At 36.0% G+C, this 19,040-nt stretch overlaps 1 protein-coding gene across 2 annotated transcripts in view; it reads left to right on the forward strand.

The window, feature by feature from the left end:
• LOC145683850 (protein FAM8A1) overlaps nt 1–19,040 on the forward strand; it is an 88,215-nt gene that overhangs the window by 50,611 nt on the left and 18,564 nt on the right. The gene's annotated exons all lie outside the window — the stretch shown is intronic.

Consider the following 19,040-nt stretch of genomic DNA (forward strand, 5'->3'; position numbering starts at 1 on the left):
GTACTTTTTTTTCTCGTTTTTGGAGTGTAAGGAGGGGGAACAATACAACACTTTTTCCCGAGCTGTCTTCCATAGTAAACCTGGAGGCTAGATCACCAATAACAATTAACGGTAATGTAGAGGTGTTGTGTGAACGCTTGTACAAAGGGGGAAAAAAGTTAACACGTTACTTCAACGGGTATTTGCCTGCAGATATATTACACTACCTATGTCTAGCTAGGCTTTATTCACTGTGTTTCTTCTTTCCGCGATGAATATATAGGTTCCAATACATCACATCCCCTTCAGTAACATGTTATTCACTACGAAGATTCGAATGTCTATTGTGACGAATTGAAAACTTCTACTACATTTACAGAACCTGCAGTTATGTAGGTACGCTATAACCGGAAGCTCTGAATGTTTAGATCGAATACATTTAGTTTAAGCTATTGAAGTTATAACGATTGAGAAGTGGTTTATAAAATTTAGAAAGTTTATGTTGGGTATTGAATAGTGAGAAATATCAGACTTGACAACAGATGACTAGTGATTTAACGCCAGGTACGTCGGTTAGGAGAAGACGTGTTACAGGTATGGTAGAGCCGGCTCTGCATATCATATATATCTAGTCGACAAATTATTTATATATGATATTTAGAAAAATACTATTAGGCAAATTAGTATTAGTTTTTACCTTTAGACAAGTTTTTTGAATTTTATACTGTTTGTGACATTATTTTCGTACATATTAAAGGCCTGCTTTCACGAAAAAACAAAATGTCATTTCTACTTTTATTTCTTAGTTGATATTGATAAAAACTGCTGAAACCCGAATTGTTAATAGGTATGGTATTCATGTAAATTGTAAAATATTTGTAGCGTATTAGTATCTAGCGTTTAATTTATGTTGCATTTTACGGTGATTACACCTACATAAAAATATTTCATACTTAAATAGACGTAAGATGCATTACAAATGACTATTTGAAAAAAAAAACGAAATTTAGAAAAAAAACGAGAGGCAATGTTTTTTCTAAAAAAACGTACATTTCTGAAAAATACGAACGTTTTTTTTTTTTTTTTTTTTTTTTTTTTTTTATAACACTACCATCATCTTAACGTTATTTCTTTTCCGTATAAGTGTAAGTTCTTCTGTAACAATAAGGCATATCAAGGTTGCTAAATCAGTTACTTACTTCGAAAGTCGTTATCATTACGCCTGCTATCCCTTACAATGGTTGCTCAAAGTACGATGCGAACATTAATTCTCTAAATTATTTATTCATATATCATGCTGATTGTTTATTATGTGCTTCTTTCCCGAGTTTAGAGGAGATATAGTTAGTCATTAAGTTTTTAATGCCCTAGACAGTAATATTATAACTGAACATTAGTCTTAGTTCAGTTATTAGGATCTGACTGCGTATGTAATTTCTGTCGCTGTAGACTTCACCTCTGGTCTCTCTGAAAATTCATTACTTTGATAAAACCTGTCTTGTCAGATTCGCGTATTTTCTGATAATACTGATGGTAAGATCTGATAGCATTATATTATCTGCCCTTCTGTTAATTTAAATCGGTTTACAAGACACGAACAGGATTTAAATCAACTCTTATAAAGTTTACACTCATGCTTGCGTAAAAGATTATTCTACAATAACAAACTGTCCATCACTCGAAAATTTTTCATAAGATATATATTTTCTAAAGTTTTTAGAATAATTATTAGTCTTACACTCTGAAAAGATAATGGAAACTCCTGAGTTTTGTCGAAGTCTTGAGTAAATAAACTATTGTTGGCTGAAGTGATCAATGATTCTAATAGTCGCTGGAATTACGTTATTCTGATTAAAATCTCTTCTTCTACTTCTGTAAAAGGTTTTATGACTTTAGAATTCTGTCAGGTAGCGGTAGATTAACTGGCATAAATCTTCTCTAATTTATAATTGAATTTAATACTAGGGCTTTTCCGAAAGTTCGTAGATTGAGATCACTATTTGAAGTCCAAGCTAGTAGGAAGGTTGTTGTGGGTTTACTTTCGAAAAAAGCGTCTTTCACACTCTATATATCTTTTTCAGCGATACACTAGCTTCTCAACCACATGTTGTAAACCATTTTCTGAGAGTCAGTATAAGCTAGGTGGATGTCCACCATTCACTTCACTTCTAAACTTCCTTTCCTGTAAGTTCTTCGTCAGTGTTGGAAAAGCTCAGAAATCGCAGGGTATGAGGTCAGAGTTGTATAGAAGATGATTAGAGTGCCCATCATTTTTCTCCAAATTTTCAATAGCCTAGCGTGCTATATGTGGTCAAGAATTATTCTGCAAGAAAAACAATTCATGAAGCAGTTAAGTTTTATTATTATTATTATTATTATTATTATTATTATTATTATTATTAGTTTTGTTTTTGTTTACTTCCTTCAAATGCATTTGCTAAACGTTAGCATAACGATCTCAATTTACAGTTTGATTTGAAACCCAATGCAACGCTGAAATATTTTGGGATGCAATGAGTCGCAGTGTTTTCATACACTGGACTGTTGTTTTAATTCGGGATTATAATATCTGATTCAGGACTCGTGAGTGGTGATTATACTGGTCAAGAATTGAGGATATTTTCCCACTCGTTGAAGAAATACCTGCTAACATTCAACGCGACAGAACTTCTATTCTTCATTCAGCGAACGTGACACCCATATTACATAAGCACGAGACAATTTGAGGTATTCGTTAACTATTTCGTGACATCTTGGTACACCAACACTGAGTTTAGGTGTGAAATTCACGACAAAGTGTACCTCTGTCTTCTTCCAACAATATCTTTTCTTTCACAGTGTTCTCATATTCAGTGATGTTGATGGACGCACACACTTCTCACCTTATCCTGGACATTGCGTTTACCTTCCTTAAAATGCTTCCACCACTTGAATGTAGCCAATCTGCACATTGCTTTTTCACTGTATGCTTGCTTGATCATGTCAAACACATATTCTGACAACTTTTGCACACTTTCACAAAAAAATTCAATAGCAATCTTTTTCTGGTTATTAACGGTTTATCATTCTCCTCCCCCATTATAATACACACTGCAGATCGACTTCCATAGAAGCAAGCAAATGGCAACTTCTCTGTGGCTTTTACTTACATTAGCAAAGCACGCTATAGGCTATCTTCACGTGTGACAAGCACAGGATCGGCACAGTGTTGCCAGCTATGATTTTTTGGAACATCTCTCGTAGGAAGAATGGTGTTTCATTTTCAAGTTAAGAAATCTAGGATTCACCACTTAAATATACAAATCCTACACCATGATATTTCTGAATTTCTCATGCTCTATCCTTAGGTACAAAGATTAGTAGGGTAAATATTGAAAATAAAGGATGGTGATCATAGCCCGCTGATTTAAAAGAGTATCATCAGACAATGCCGCGTGTAAATCTTCAATATATATTCTTTACACCTATGCTTTGTTTCCGTTTTTTTAAATTTTATTTTATTTTTTATTACTATTGGGATGTCATACCTAGGGTGTGTAGGGGGCCGCGGTGGCTCAGTGGTAGAGCGTTCACCTCTGGTGCTTGGGGTCCCGGGTTCGATCCCAAGTGAACTTTGTGGTGGGCAAACACCGTGTGCGTGGGTTTTCTCGGGGTTCTCCCGTTTCCTCCCACTTTCTTCATTCCACCATTTCATTCATTACTCATCATCACCGTCTCCTTTAGCCTAACCGGCATAACCGCGGGACGTAAAACTCAAAGATTTCAGTTCATTTTTTTCCTAGGGTGTGTAGTATGGACACCTAATTTTTCGCATCAATATGCAATTGTATTTCGTATAAATTTATAATTGTGTGCTTGGATGACTTTAGAGAATCATTTAAAATATAATTTTGACGACTGTTTTTTAATAATAGTAATTATTAAAACTATAATATTAAAACTCGAATCGTTTTCGTGACATTGTTACTGTCTAAGTTGAATAAAGTTGTAACTTCCTTCATATAATGTTGGTCATTAATACGTTGTGAATGATGGGATAATCCTTAGACAGGAAACTCATTACTACAATCTCTGATGTGTTCTTTTATTCCCTTTTTTTTAAAAATTATTATCTGTTACTGGTATAAGATTCATTCCATGTTCAAATGGTTTGAAATATTCTAGTGCTTCGTGACCGGTTCATAAAATAACTTTTATATTAAGTTAAATACTTTCCTATATTTCTGTGCGGTTTGACTGCCGTATTTATACTCATTTGCTAGAAGTTCTTTTAGGATGTTTTGACGCGATGTAAATTCAGATAACTTGTCCAATAATATATATCCTGTCTAAAAGTTTAAAAGCGCAAAGAAATGAGAGAGAGAGAAAGATGTGTTCACATCAAAATTATTTATTGAAAGAAACGTTTACCCATATGTTAAAACAACATTTGAATCGGTACTTTTTAAAACATCAGTCATTATTGTAACGACTGTCGTTTTATTGCTTAAGAAATCTGTATGAATAGGGCTATCATTTATTGGTAAAATATGTTTTTCTTGTTCGTAAATGTTGCTCTTTGAGTGTTGGTTCAACTGTAAATAATAGCCTTATCCATGTAGACTTTACAAATCCGTTTTTATTTATTTATTTATTTATTTATTTTTTATTTTCAACCAATACCGATTCATTTAAAGAAAATTAATAAAGTATGCACTATCCAATTATTTCCATTCAGCCTGTAATTAGCCCAGTACTTCAGAGACCGAATTTTCACTCTCCTGTCTAGTTCTCCCATATTAACTCGATTTTAGATAAGTCGTGTGATTGCGACGACCGTTTCATGATTTTCATTCATCCTTCTCCTGTTTTTGTTCGAAGAATCATCGACATGGTTTAGTCGCATGCTTTGGATCATTGTCTTGTTTCTATACAAAACTCGGGGCAATAATATTTATCCCAGATGGAATAGCATAGGTTCGAAGAATTTTTAAATATCTTTTCTGTTTTAATATCCCATCTATTTTCACCACACTGACAGGTTTGTTGCCTCCAGATCACCTTCAAACTATTATCTACCTCGTTCGTTGAAGTTGGCACAGTACACACTTCTGATTCCTTCTCATTTACTGAGCGGTTCACTAACAACCTATTAGAATCAAATAACTGAAATTTTGATTGATTTGTCCAAAGAAATTGCTTTGGAGACCATATGTCCGTTGGTCTGTAAACCAATTTTTATGTGTTTTAGCCCAGCTTAACCTATTTTTCTTATGTTTTGATTTTAATTTTGGTTTCTTAGGGGCTACACATCTTCTGAGACCAACGGATAGTAAATACCTCTTAACCGTAATATTTGACATTGGAGTTTCGCGTAATTTACATTAGGCATAGTTGAGTTGTGGAGCAATTAGACGTGGATTCCATTTAGACAAAACTTTCTCGGTATGTTAAACTTTCTCACAATTTTCCCTTCGCTTGTATCCATCCTTACGTAGAATACAAATAACATATCTTTATTCAACAGTAATCTGACGTTGACTTTCCGTTATAAAAAGCACAATATTTAAAAATATACTTCTGAGGTTACTCGAAATGCACTGAAATACAAACCTAGCTTCTTTCACCTACGAGTGTTTTCAGTGCAACTGATAAAACCTAAACAATGTAAAACTAGTTGTAAATGTACCGACTTCTGACAAACAAACTGGTTGTGATTTATAACAAACGACGGTGGTAAAATTCGTGTATAGTTAGAACAAGACAATAATAAAAAATTCCAAGAAATGAGTCAAAGAGCTTACTCTTTTCAGTTTTGTTGAGTGCGGCGACGTGAAATAATAGAAATAAATATTTCTTTTTAAATTTTTAATTTTAGTATAAATTACTATCGACATGTAAACGTGCATGCTTCCAAACTTTTGGACGATAGTGCAAACATACAATACACACACACACACAAGCACTATATATATATATATATATAGTATATCTGTGGCTTGGGTCTAAAAGGGCCAATGTCACTTTTTGGCGAAAATGAGATTTTCAGCAATTTTAATGTCTCTAAATGGGTATTTTCTTGTGTAAGGACAAATGTCAACATGGAATAGTTTTAGAATAATTTTCCAAATAATGTTATAGGCCCATGTTGAGGATGAAGTATTTCTGTGTTTAAAAAAGGGCAAAGTATAGATTGGTCTTTCTTTAATCGACTAAAAATAATGTATATCAGGGCCAAAATGAACATTGGCCTTTTTGATCTAATATTGTTAACATTTTGACGCGACCAAAGTGAGCATTGACCTTTTTTATCTAGTGTTTTGGAAACTCTGATGAGGCCAGTGTTTAAACTTTATACTGTTTCTTACTTGTTTGACTTGAAAGGCGGCGTCTTTTTGGACACCTAAAGGAAAATAAGGTACAGCTCACAGATGACAAGAAGAACCCTAAAACAGGGGCAGCGGGGAAAGATCGACGACACGGCCAAGTCCATTTTCGGTTTTTAAGGTGTGGTCTATACTTAAATGTCGTCTGCCACTCCGGGTAGTTATCTGTGTGCTATTCCTTGGTGTCATTTGAAACCCCCGCGCGAAAAGTGGGCGAGCCCATACCTACGTCACACTACTTCTCCTAGGGTTCTTCTCGTCATCTGTGAGCTGTAATGGTGTTCTGCTTTCGTTCTGTGAGTGTAAATCTGACAACAATAATATGTGACCTATCATGGTTAAAAGGATATATTTTTTTAATACTGCATAGCAGGGTTGGCTGGTTTAAACCAAGGTGGTTTAAACCATGGTTTAAACCAAAAAACAAAAAAACAAAAAATGTTCGTAAAAGGGTAAGTGTTTGTAAAATCTTGATGAACAAACATTTGTGGGTTATCACGTTTCACTCCCGTATATTATTCGTATTATATTCAGACCTAAATTCCCCATTCATTACTCAAAAAGATTATACTACAAAAGCAACTTTTTTTTTATAAGTTTATAAATGTTTATTTTGTGATTTTTTGTAGTTGTCATTATTGTTATGTAATTGCAATCGAAGAAAAATTCTAAATATTGTTTCGTTTCAATGTTTACTATTGATAAAATACATCGAAAATGCCGTACTTTTTGTGTGTGTGGGGGGGGGGGGGAGTCATACAGACCCTACGAGAGGCATTTAGTGAAATAAGTATCTTTTGTATCTATTTATGTATAAATGAGTCTGAGTCAAAGTGGACTCAAATAATTCATATTTTTATTCACTTTTCTTATTGATGTGCAGATTAAGTCGGTGTGTTTCTTTAATTTGGACCAATAAAAGTCGTTGTTAACTAACTTGAACTAAATTAGTTCTTCTGTACTCCGTAGTACTTTGAAATTGTTCATATGTAATTCTGTGTAATGGTTTCACTTGTGCAACTGTTTATCTCTTTATCCTTCTGAAATGACTCTTGACAGTTATATTAAGAAGCATGTAAAGATCAGTACAACTTATTTTTTTTTATCAGGATTCCTTCATGAGTGAGTCGGCAGACGTATCGCATTTGTGGCCAATTAGTCCTGGTTCCGAGTTCACATGGAGGACAATTTCTCTCGGATGTAACTCGAGAAGCGGTTTTTATTCCGCTTTAAGCTTATGTGACCCCTTCCAGCATAACCCGGTTGTTGCATAATAACATCAAGGCGAAACAAACTTATTTCTGTCCATATATGATATGAATATATAAAGAAAATTATTTAAACCATAAAAACCTGGTTTAAACCAAAAAAAAAACGTTTTTTTTTGGTTTTTTTAATAAAAACCATGGTTTTTGCCAACCCTGCTGCATAGGGTTGCCAACTCAGCCACTTTTGTTACTTCCTTAACAGTTTCAAGTCTTGAAGATAATGATGATGCGGCTACTTCATCTGAGTGTGATTAATTTTGGTAGTAAGTTGTATGTACTACATAGACTTCTTATCGTTAACAAGTGTCTAGAATTGTTGTGGGATTTGTAATACAATAAAGAAACACCTGTTAAAATTTCATTTATACTTGTTACACTTCAAGGAAAAGATTAGCTACATAATTTTCATAGCAATTGCATATTATAGCGAAATGTGTTATGTTCAAAGCATAATTTGTAAGTAAACTCCAAGTTTAAACTTTCAATAAAGAGCCAATGTCATTGAATCTGTTACAAAAACTAGATGAATTTCAAGATCAAAATCGCCAATGTCAAGATATACGAGGGCGGGGTAGAAAGTTCGCGGCCTGACAATGAAAGACTGCGAATTTCAGTTCAAAAATGATTTCATTTTTCGACATAATCTTCCTTAACTTCAACACTTGGTCCAGCGTTTCTCCAACATCAGTATTCCTTCCCAGAAATGAGAGTCTGGAATGTTTTAAAATAGTCATCCACGACCCTTTCAACTTCTTCATTCGATGTGAAGTGATTCTCAGAAAGAAATGTCTTAGAGTTTGAGAACAGATGGTGCAAAATCAGGAGAATATGGAGGATGGCCGTGCAAATCGTACCCCAAATCCCGCAGTTTTTCCATCGCCAACGCACTTTTGTGCACAGGTGCGTTGCGTTGTCCTGGTGAAAGATGATTTTGTTCTTCAAGTCAAGGCCTCGTCTCGCGAATTTTGGCTCCATCCAGCTGGTCAAGAAGGTTGAAGTAATATTCACCTGTAATAGTTCTCCCTTTTGCAAGGTAATCAATTAACAGGATCCCTTTCGCATCCCAAAACACACTGGCCATGACCTTTCCGGCCGATACGATCGTCTTCGCTTTCTTCGGCGCTGCACCACCGGCTTCTACTCACTGCTTGGACTGCTGTTTCATTTCTGGCGTGTAGTGGTGAATCTCATTGTCACAAGTCTGCGCACAAAATCGGTCGGATCCCTTTCGATTCGGTCCAAAGTTTGCTGCGGAAATCGTGTTTGCATTTGCGTTTGTTCGGCAGTCAGCAAATCTGGCATCCATCTTGCGCAGAGCTTTCGCATCCCTAGTTCTTTGTGCAAGATGTTTCGCACCCATTCCTCCGATATCCCCACACTCTCAGCTATCTCACTCACCTTCACTCGTCTGTCGTCCAACATGATATCATGCACTTGTTCGATTGTTTCTGGTGTGGTTGCGGTTTTCGGCCTTTCTTCACGTGGGTAATCTTCGAGGGATGTGCGATCACGTTTAAATTCAGCTGCCCACTTTTTAACAGTTGACATGGAAGGAGCAGAGTCCCCTAAACTTTTGTCAACTTCGGATGAATTTCCGTAGGAGTTAATCCATCCAAAAAGAAAAAAATTGATTACCACACGATATTCAAGTTCATTCATTTTCAGAACTAATACGCAAGACATCTAACTGCAACAATGCCTGCACACAAACTACTTAAGAGAACAAGTTGACAGTTGTTATACGAACAACTGAAAAGCGCCCCCAGGCAAGAACAATAAAATTTTGCTGATTGGAGTGCCATCTCTGAGTCAGGCCGAGAACTTTCACCCCGCCCTCGTATGCTGAGATATGTTCATGAAAATGCAAATATCCGATAGAACATAAACATATCTTTCATTGGTGAAAGTATAAATTTTCTATTTGCAAATATGTTTAAAATATCTTCAAACAAAAAATTGTAAGAAACTTCAAAAGCTTTTTTCTCAAAATATTATTTTTTTGACATAGGCCCTTTTAGGTCCAAGCCACAGATATACATATACATATACATTCATACACGGGTTGTTCAGAAAGTACCAGACGTTTTGCCCTATCGCTGCAATGGGTAAGCTAGAGTCCCATCTTAGTGTCAGAACGTTGCCACACTCAGTACGCATACAACTGTACGCTGAGGACTGTGGCGCTTTTACTGTGGTTTCTGTAACGTGTAACAATGTATGCTGCAGTAGAAACTCCCGCCTCCTGTGAGGTGCGTTCTGTAATTAGGTTTTGTTGACAAAAATCGCAAGTCAATTGAAATCCATCGCCAACTGTGTGAAGTGTACGGACATGGAACAATTAGTGAAGGCCGAGTGAGGCAATTGTGCATTGATTTTTAAACTGGTCAAGCGTACCCAAGAGCGCTTGAATGGTTTTGGATGGGAGGTGTCCGATCACCCACCATACAGCCCGGATTTGGCACAGAGCGACTATCACCTCTTCTTAGCGATGAAGACATGGCTCGCTACACAACGCTTTGATACTGACACCACACTGCATGCCAGTGTAAGCCAGTGGTGGAAATCGCAGGCGGTGGATTTCTACCGCGACGGTATTGAAAAGCTTGTGCCATAGTATAATAGGTGCTTTAATTTGCATGGTGATTTTGTGGAAAAATAGCTTAAAAGTGTACCTTTCAAACGTATATAATACAATTTGGTTTGTTCATTCTGTTACTTGTTTATTTCAAAACGTCTGTTACTTTCTGGACAGTCCTCTGTGTATATATAAGACAAGATTAAACATATACCAATGATTAAAAGAAAAAAAGAAAGAAAGAAGAAAAAACGGCCCATTAAAGATTGTAGTAATATGTTTCTCGTCTCAGGATTATTTAACACTTAAGAAGTAATGACCAACGTGACATAAAGAAATTAAAGGTTTACAAAAATCACACCATAACATTGAATGACAAACAATGGAAAGAATTTTAGTTGAAACAAAATCCTCCAAATTATTTTTGACTTAGACATTTTGGATTAAAACAGATATAGATTTAATCAAAAAAAAAGTGCACTAACAAACACCAAAACATGGCTAATCTGATGGAAAAAATAAGCAAGAAAGAAAGGACGCAGATTCACAGATTACAGTGTAGAGTTAGATACTGATCTCCAGTATTTTTTTTTTTTTTCTTTAAATTAGCGGGATTATATAAGTATTACTCAAGTTTTTGAGGAACACTTTCTTTTAACACACTCACCTGAAGATAAAACTCGAAAGATTCTGAAACATCTTGAAGTAGAATTTTTATTGCAGTGTAAATGTGAGATTTTTCAGTTTTATAGGTAATTAGTTTTAACTGTTGTCTGTCATAGAGAATGCAAAAGTCTTTGTAATTAAAAAATAAAAAATAAAAAGGAAGAAAAGAAAAATGTCTCCATAACGATTGCGCAATGTGCAGACATTGATATCCTTTTATTATTGATATTATATATGTCGCTATTAATATTATGTATCAGCTTGCAGCAAGAATCTCAAAAAGAAACGAAGGATGTCAATATCTATATATAATTTCATATGTTTTTATCTACAATTATAGTAACATTTTCTTTAACATGATTGCATTTGCACAGTAACAATTATATATATATATATATAAAGATAAATAGATAGATTGTATGTCTAATAGCAGAATTTAAGAAATGTCCCAATTAAATGAAATTGAAAGAACGACACTTTTCTTGGGTAGGAAACGATTCCGGTCTCCGACTTACTATGACGGTCCGTTAACCACTGCGCTGCCTAATCTTTCTTTAGCCAGTTGTTATAGTGATTAGCACACAACACAGTAAGTTAGAAATCCAGATTCGATTCTCTGGAGGATAAGAAAAGAAGTTGTTTCTTCCTGTCTTAGGTCAGTAATCTCTTAATTAGTTTGATGCAGCTTTTATAGTACCCTGTCCTGTGGTAGATTTTTTATTTTCGTCCAGTTTTCCTCTATATCTTGTATTATTTGGTTGAATGTTTCATTTTTTTTTTTTTTTAATTTCTCAATATCATCATCATTATCAAAGGTATTCTGCCATTAGTGAATAGCTACTTGCCGGAACTGAGAAGCGTCCACGCTCCTCGCTCTTCAGCTAACCTCTCCATCTTCACATATGATATTTCTGTTTTGATATCATCTATAAATTATAATCTTCCTCTATTTCCTATTTCTTGCCATCATACCCTCTAACATGTCCCTCTATCAGTTCCCTCTTAGCCAATGTCGCAACAGTCTCTCGTCCTCTTCTTAATAATATCTAAAATTGTTCTTTTCTTCCCCACCATTTCTAACACCCTCTCATTCGTTTTCCGCTCGACTCAGCTAATTCTCTCCATTCTTCAAAAACTAGTCACTTGTTCTATTTTCTCCCCTCCTACTTCAGTATTTGATACCGACCGCTTCGTTCCAGTCATCATGGCTTTTATCTTTCTAACATTTATTTTCATCTCTTATTCTTCACAATCCTTCCTCAATTCTCTAACATTTTATTGATTTTCTTTTCAGTTTCTGTAACAAGCGCCATATCTGCAAACCGTATACACTTACAGCGTTTGCACACGTCCCCGGCAATGCCGGATCCGGTTCCGACAATGCCGGCGATGGAATCGGCGGCAATGTAATCAAATGGTAGCTTGTACACGCTTTCCGACCCGGCAAAAAAGCCGGTGAAACTTCCGGCTCTGGCAAATGCAGCCGGACTAGCCGCCGACATGTCGGTGTCGGCTCCGGCTCCGGTTTTGTCGGCGGCAATGTTTTCTTACGCGTGGATGCACACGCAGCCGGTAAAGACGGAGCCAGCTTACTGATAGGTTTCTTCAATCTAGCTACAGTGAGTGAGTGGCAAGGCGTTGTGCATTCTTGTTTCTTTTCCTGTATTTGGACTTCTTGTTTACTTCAGTTTTTTTGTTATTTTCTTTTTTTCACATCATATGAATATATAATGAAGAATGAAATAATCAAAATGGCTGTGAGGTACCACAAATATAGCGGCTTGCTATTTACATAAATTCTCAGCAAGGGAAATTCGGATCTTGTTTGAATTATCCAACTACGGCAACGCGGAAAGTGAGTTTCACAGATGTATGTATGTATATTAATTTGATATCTTCTACAGCTGAAACTTACTTAAACGATTTAAACAAAGGGGTCGTTGGATTCGTTTTGATAGAGAATATGTCTTAGCATATATGAAGTCATATTTTTTAAAAAATCAACATGGCGGAAATGAACAAAATGGAGATAAGAAGAAATTATGAATCTAGGATAGTTGTCCAGTGCATCCTGTTAATTATGCAACCAACCCAGTATGTACGGTATAAATATCCATCATAATCGTAGAAGTAGGCATTCCCAAGCATAACAAAGGTTGTAAATAAAATTAAAGTAAATAAAAACTACAACACAACTACAGAAGGAACTGAAAATGCACAAACAGAACAAGAAAATTTCCATTCTTGTGGTTGCATACTGTTTTACCCTATAGATCATAATAAAAATATTCATGTATTCTGTCTTGTCTGGCCTTTGTTCCATAGAACGATTGTGGACTGAGTGAATAGGCAGCCGCAATGTTGCCTTTCCAGAACTTATTATTATTATTATTATTATTATTATTATTATTATTATTATTATTATTATTATTATTATTATTATTATTATTATTATTATTATTATTATTATTTTAAATAGCTTGATCTCAGCCTGTTTCAATTTTGGGAAATTTAAATACATGTTAAAATTATGGCAACAAAAGGGAAAGAAAAAAGAGAAAGAAACCAAAAGAAGGCCATATACCTCGTGCGCACACATCCACACACACAAAGAGCAAATAACCTTGTTTTTTCGATCTTCTGTTAAGTCTCCCCCGAGGGGAAAATATAGAAAAATAATAGTTTGCAAGACTCCTTCCATCAATCATTGATAGCGATCAGGTTTCTCCTAAGCATTTTCCTTTCGTGTGGATTGTCTTTCTTGGCTCCTGCAAGATCATAGTACGTAATTTGGAAGGGGGGGGGGTTGTTGAAAGAGGGTAATGGAAGCATAAAGAAGAATATCTTGTATAACAGTATGATTTGATGTAATCAACACAACAGCCGAAATTGCCTATGTTTTTGTTTTACAAGATGCCTTGCAAAACGTTATCTATGAATGTTATATCGGACATACTACATATGTAGGCCTATCTAGAACAAAATCTCCCCTGGAAAAAATTTTCCTATGCTGCAGAAAATTATAATTTCGTTCCGCTTCCTCCGTTCGATTCCAGGAATGTACTCGATTCGTCTATCTGTATGCAACTATGCAAGCCCGCAGGGGATCAACGACAGAAGTAGGTCAAGTTGACAGGGGGTAGATTAAACTGACGTTTATAATGTATATGAAACAATTCTGGAGTGCCATACTTTCTGCGTGAGTGTAGCTATATGCTACTTATTTCCGCTTGAAGTATCTTTTTGATTTAGTGGATTGTTTTCTGCAGTGCACTGAACTCTTGCTTTAGTGACAATTCATTTCATCGTTCATCGAGTGACAATTATTAAAGTGTTTCAGTACAATGTTTTGAATTTCATTGAATTAGTGGAAATGAGACCTTGTCTATGGGACAAGACTACAGACTCATATAAAGATAAGGTCGAAAAGCAGAAAGCCTGGAAAGAAGTATATACAAACCTTGAACAAGACTTCGACACTATGGACAAAAAGAAACAAGAAGCGACAGGTAATATAAAACAATATTGATTCAAACGCTTTCTGTTTACTTACAGTTGATACATAAAATGTAGATTATATGTAAATGAGAATAAAATGTAAAATCAAAGACATAGAAATGGGCCACTTTGATGTTTCCTTCGGGGTACGGACAATTTACCAGCGGTCAATTTGCCACCAAAATTCGACAAAGCGGACAATTTGCCACCAGTTTTAGCAAATTCTTGACAATTTGACACTATTGGATTGTGGGTTTAAGTATAGGGTTACTATCTATTGTGACTTGTCAAAGTTATTAATTTAGCCATGTTTTTCTGCGAATGCTTTAGATTAGAAGTATATATGGACCAATTTACAATATAACTTTGTGTACTAAAGAAAAGATATTTGGGAATATAGACGTTAATGCTCCTACGTCACTTGATTGACGTAATACAATTAACCTTGTTCTTTGCATTGCGCTATTTCTCAGATATTGAACGACCCTTCCATTTATTCAAGTCAGTCTGTAATATTACACGGCTCTTGCCCCCCCCCCCCCCAAAAAAAAAAAAAAACCTGAACAGCGCTGAATATGATTACTAATTCGTTGTACTAAGAAATCGAACGTTTGTTTAGACATGCGAAAGCAATTAATTACAAAATTTCGAATCATATGTCCGCAGCTTTTCATATAATGTATAAAACGAACCTTCCACATGACGCACTGTTAACAATGGATCGGATCCAAATATTTCTAATGCTGCTTTGTTTTCTCTTTCTTCGCCGTAAGTACAGCAAGGCAAGGAGATATCGTTTATTTATTGCTGGACTCATGTTCTTTCCTTCACGTTCAAACTCAAACTGCCTTTCGGCACCGGCACTACCGGGATGTGTGTGCAAAGCAGCGCCGGCACTGACATTGCCGGAGCCGGATCCGGTTTTGCCGGCTGCGTGTGCAAAGCAGGCCCGGTTCCGGTATTGTCGGTGCCGGATCCGGCATTGCCGGGGACGTGTGCAAATGCTCTTAATCGTCCTACCTCCTGCCAAAATACCGTCTTCATTATGTAGGATCTTTTTCACTATCACTTCTAGATAAATATTAAATTTCTCAATATGAAATGAAATCTTTGAGTTTTACGTCCCATGGTTATGCCGGATAGGCTAAAGGAGACGGTGATAATGAGAGATGAGTGAAATGGTGGAATGAAGAAAGTGGGAGGAAACGGGAGAACCCCGAGAAAACCCACGAGCACGGTGTTTGTCCACCACAAAGTTCACTTGGCGGGGGCCGGGATCGAACCCGGGACCCCAAGCACCAGAGGTGAACGCTCAACCACTGAGCCACCGCGCCCCCCATTTCTCGATATGCATATTTAATTAAAATAGTACTTGCGGCTCCGGGTATCGTGCTCGTGAAAGCCCTTTCCTTTCGTGCGAGCGTTCTCAGGTTCGATTCCGGTGGGAACATTCAGTCGGAAATGTGTAAAGCCTTTTCAGGTCAACCATCCTGAGTGAGGTGTTTCATAGTTTTTCCTCTAACATTAGGCAATTGCAGGAATGGTACGTAACAGAATGATTCCAGGCCACTTTCCTCCTTTCTCACTCCCCGAGGCAGTATGGTTCCCGAGAGGCATAATCCCTTTTACGTGACGGACTTTAAAAATCTTAAATACTGATAATGTCCAGAAATACAATCCCTAAACCTAATCCTAAAATAGTACTTGCTTATATTAATAACTAATTCATATGTAATACAGATAACATTTGGTACGTATTTGTTAAAAGAGCAAGTCTCTAACGTAATATATTCCACATAATTTTCACGGAAATAGTATAACTCTGACGATGAATTCAGTCAGTGCATTTTAAACGTAAGATAAGATAAAATAAAATAAAACACGGGTGGAATTCCAAAAAGTAAGTTTATTTATTTAAAATCTTTAACTTGTTTATGCGCCTATAATGCTTCTGTGAAATTCAATGTTCAAATGATCCGGCCTTCTGTCTACTGCGTTCCACACTCATTCTAGTAAAGGAGAAACTTCTACTTCTTTATTCACATGAAGTTCAATTTAGTCTTATTCTCTCAAAACATAAACCAGTCACTCAGTGGCCGTGATTGGACGTTAAAAGTGTGTGTGTGGGGGGGGGGAGGGAGAGACGATATGAATATTTGTATATCAGTGTTAGTTTCCTTGATTGTTTCTAGCACTTTGTTTGACGAAGGATTGTATAACTAATAGGATACCATCTTTTTCAGTTAAACTACCGTATATTGTATTTTATATTTTATTATGTAAATTGACAAAGAGCAACGCAAGTAGGTACTAGCTGTTTGTACTCTTAAACAACGAAGGTATAAGAAGAGATTTGATTCCTTGCTCATGACCATCTTAAAATTCTCTCTGAAAAATTGTGAGCAGATTATTTAATAACAAATTTGCAAAACAAATAAATAGAAAGGATAATATTAATCATAGTAATGAATAATGAGGCTTGTTTTGTAGAAGTTATATTGAAACTGGGGATTAATGAACAACTTTTATTTTTAATTCCACAGATGCTGTTAAATGTATGTTATTACTCCTAGAAAATGAAAGACAGTAAATACTGCAAGTATATGCTACATTTAAAGAAATACGCAATTGCAATATTGATTGCTTTAAATTGCAATTAAAACGCAATTTCTGTAGCTTTCTTAACTACGAGAAGACAAATAACCAATACGTACTCACGCAACGGCAAATATATGGCACCATTTTTTCTATGAATCAGTAATACAGGCAAAAACTTTACTTTCCAAATGAAACTTACACATTAAAGGGTCACTTCAAAAAAGTAGGGGAAACTGCCCCCTCTTGCTCCCTGCAGTCATTGCTTCTTTATAATATTCTTTATTTTATTTTATTTTTTTTTTCATAAAAGAGGAAGATAATAATTATTGGATACAAGAATAACTGCATTTACAACACGCTAATTATTTACCAAAATCTACACTATTAAAAGTTGACCATCTCATATTCATGTGATCATAAGATCTTTCTTCTTTTGTCAGAATTTACACTTGTAAACAAAATGCATGTAAACTTGGCCGGAAAATTGAGTTAACTATTGAAATCGACGTCATTGATTCTCCTATATTTCTAAATGAAACTGGTTATAACCAGTGTTCGAAGTGGAAAAAAAAACAGAGGCGGTATGCTTTATTACAATTTTAACTCGGCACACCGGCTATCTAAATGTTGAAATACAGTGAGAGTGTGTTGCCTGAAAGATTGTATTTCTATTTACATAATCACTGAAAACCACTGGAGAGCTTCGCTTTAGTTACTGGAGGGACATGAAGAGACTTTGATCCCTCGCCAACAACTTTCTGGAAAAAAAAAAAAAATCCCCTTATGTTATATTATAGAGAACTATGTACGAAAATGCTCAAAAACCGAATTTCTATATTAACAATTTCCTGCGGCAAAGCTCTCGGACCCCCACTCGACTGAGGGGTATTCCAAACCCCCGAAAGAACGGCCCCTACAGCGGACAACCCCTAAATCCGCTGATGCTCAATACACGACATTTATATGAATTAAGACAAGAAGACACACGCGTAGTCGCTAACGCTCTCGCCTTTGGTGTGAGCGGTCCCGGGTTCGGTTCCCGGTGGGGTCACTCAGTCGTAAAAGTGTAACAGCTTTTTCAGGCCAGCCACCTTAAGTGAGATTTTTCCTGGGTTTCCTTCATTCACACCAGGCAAATGCTGGGAAGGTACCTAACATAATAGTCCCAGACCGCTTCCTTCCTTTCCTTTCGTCAGATAGTGTGCTTGACGAGGGACGTCATCCCTCATATACGTGACGGGCTAAATGGGTTTCGATGCCGACAGCCCAGAAATCTAATTCCTAATAAGACACACATACATCCCAAAAAACCCATACATCCCATACCATACGAAAGAAACAATTCAATATGGCACATCAAAATATAAACTATATGAACTTCTTTGAAGACACATCATTTTAAAAACGAAAGGTAGGAAAAAGATAACAAAAATTTCGGGGTTGTCAACTTAGAAATTATTTCTAGATAAGAAACAAACTCTTTTTACGTGCACAGCTGTTCCTCAATTCCTATGTATAAAAATGGATTTATTAAAGGTATTGTGCATCTCTCTCCCGTGACTGTATGTCTTGATCACTGAAAAATCAGAGGCGGTATGGCATAGCACCGTATACCGTCTCACTTCGACCACTGGTTATAACACCATCCTTACTCATTCAGATTTAATGTCGAATGTTTAGTCCTAATACTATTCGAGAATTTATTTTTCGATATTTTATGACGCTTTGCAAATAATTTTGTCTTTCCTGACGCAATGTTTATATCACGCAAGTGTTCAATAGCCAGGAACTGCTGAATCAAGCTCCTTTGTATCTCTGATACGCTCTTCCCATGCTTCTCTTATACTAATGTATAAACAATATTATCGACAAAAAGCTTGATAGACGTAGATACCTTGAGTAGTAAACAGAATAATTTTCATAATTCGTGAAATGTTTTTAAATCGTGATTCACAGTCAATAACAAAGCTAGAAGCATGTTTCTTTGGAACTTTGTTCAAACGTAACGGCAAAATTAGATTGCTTAAGGAATCCTACATAAGTGTAAATGCTGACTATGATGGTAGTGATAAACGGATAATTAAATTAGGC

The sequence above is a fragment of the Thermobia domestica genome, chromosome 4 (genome assembly GCF_964235325.1).
Source record: "Thermobia domestica chromosome 4, izTheDome1.hap1.1, whole genome shotgun sequence".
Lineage (NCBI taxonomy): Eukaryota > Metazoa > Arthropoda > Insecta > Zygentoma > Lepismatidae > Thermobia > Thermobia domestica.